Source organism: Bactrocera dorsalis, chromosome 5 (genome assembly GCF_023373825.1).
Source record: "Bactrocera dorsalis isolate Fly_Bdor chromosome 5, ASM2337382v1, whole genome shotgun sequence".
NCBI lineage: Eukaryota > Metazoa > Arthropoda > Insecta > Diptera > Tephritidae > Bactrocera > Bactrocera dorsalis.
Window position 1 is genome coordinate 16,314,907 of NC_064307.1, and position 2,374 is coordinate 16,317,280.

The window sequence follows — 2,374 nt, forward strand, 5'->3', positions numbered from 1 at the left end:
ATAAATCAAAAGTATTTTAAATATAGTAGTAAAGGGTGTAACAATATGAAAAATAGTTCATGTTAGATTTTATAATAAAGCTTTTTTATCATATTTTCTTTCCACTTGATATTTTTACACGACCTTCTTAAATATACTTTTCAGGTAATAGTCAAAGTAATAAAAGTTTTGGTATTAATTCCGGTTTCTTAAGTCAGAAGTGTAATTTTTTTACAAAAAAAGAAGGCTTCATTTTGTGAAAAATCAAAATTTCGACTATTTCTTCGATCATTCGATGTATTTATCGTCGCAAAAATATTTTTTTTGTTTTTAGATTTGATATAAAAAAAATATTTTTTCCTTTCTTCGGTGGTCCTGGAGATGAGCTACGGTAACAAGTCAATGTTGTCCAAAGCTAATCACCGATTATTAAAGTTCATAAAATTCTGTAACTGTGCATTATTTTTACTAAATAAAATGCCTCATCCAACAAAGTTCTTTGAAAAAAGTTTTTTCTAAATAAAAAGTGCTTTATCTTCTTTACTTTAATTGATTTACAAAAAAGAGACTATAATATGTATTACCCATCCCATTGCAACACCCTTTCCCTTCTTTTTTCACACCCAAACTGTATTTCATATAATTAAGTATTTAAATTTATTTGGCAACGGTTTGTTTGAGTGAAAATTACATTTGAATGCCGACAACGAAATGCATTTATAATTTTTTCCTCTAAGCGGTCTTATTTGCATTCGGGCACAATTAAGTGGTTCGTAAATGTTTCGCCTGATTTTCACATTTGTTCATTTTAATTAGCGTGTGAAAAGTATGTATTCATTTGCATTTAACGGTTTTTACGGTCACTTTGGTTTTAAATTAATTTTGTAATAAAAGAGAAATACAAAGGAGTGTACTCAACTTACATTGCATAACAGGAATGTGTAATATATGGTTAGACGGTTGGCAACAGTTCACAAGTTGGTATATGTATAGTTACCTGAAAGATAAAAAATAAAATATATTTTAAAAAGGGAAATATAATTTTATAGAAACATAGAAATTCGTGTTAAAATTTTTAAATATGATAGTCAGTAGTCAATTGATTCCATACTTCTTTAAAGGAATCACAGAAATTTCAAATTGAATGGAGAGTGTTTTTGTCCTTCTAAAGAACATTCTTTAGCTTTTACTTCTTGAAGATTATCTTTTTCAAATGTTGACCGTGGTCACGTCTCAGATAGTCCATCCGTTGAGTCCACTTTTCAGTGACTGATTCGAGCATTTCGACTGTTGACTGGCGAATGACACGCGTGATGTTTTGCTCCGAGGTCTGAATCTAAGCGGCAGTGACCTTATATGGAATGCCTTTGGAGATCTATTATTTCTTAAATCGGGGAAATTCATTCCCAAAAGACATCTTCTTTGAAGATTTGTTACATTTCGAATGCAAAACAACCATTAATAAACTCTTCAAACGTCATTCCCACACGACAATCGAATTCAGGTAACTGGAAAGAACCCAGGTTTTTATCTATCTACTCAACAGAACTCCTACGAATTACTTCAGAGAAGAAATTGAAGTTTACATGGTAAAATCCATAATGCCTTGAGATGAAAATTGGACAACGCATATATCCAAATATTGGATTGTGAAGTGGACAATTAGATTATTTAATTTGGCTGCACTAAGTCATAGATTTGTATTGATAAACCAGATGAAAAGCAGTTGCATTTCCAAATATCATCATAGACTATGAAAAAGGAACACATGTATGAACGAGCTCGCCTAACTGCGTTATATTTTCCATCCATCTCTTCACAAACTTTCCCTAGATTTCCAGATTTTGACATCTATTTTTCAAGTATTCTCTAGGGCTTTTATGAAATAAGAAATCATTAATATAACATTAGGTTCTCATACCAACCATCACCAATCTCGATAAGTTTGTTATTACAGGGACAGAGGAATGTACACAGTTTGTAAAAGACATTTGAATTAAAAGCTCAGTGTTTTGGTTATAGGAAAACAATTTACCAATGACTACATAAGTTTCTTGTCACCACTTTCCAAATGAGTAGCCCTCAATCTCATTCCATTCGCATTGGGAGATTTCCCATGCAATTAAAGTAAGCATCTGATATTACCAGCACGGTGCTAATTATGGTGTGGTATAAAACATGTTTCAAAACAACCGGTTGGGAATATATAAGTGAGTCCTAAGAAATCTCATTAATCCCGCAATATCTGGTAAAGGTTTCAAGTTCCTATCCATGAAATGTGTGTTACCTACCTACCTCTACCATATGATCGGTTTCAATCTTGAACAAAACAGCAGCTTGGAAGAAAAGATGAAAGCAGAAATTGGGATATCGAAACATAATGGTAAAAAAAAAC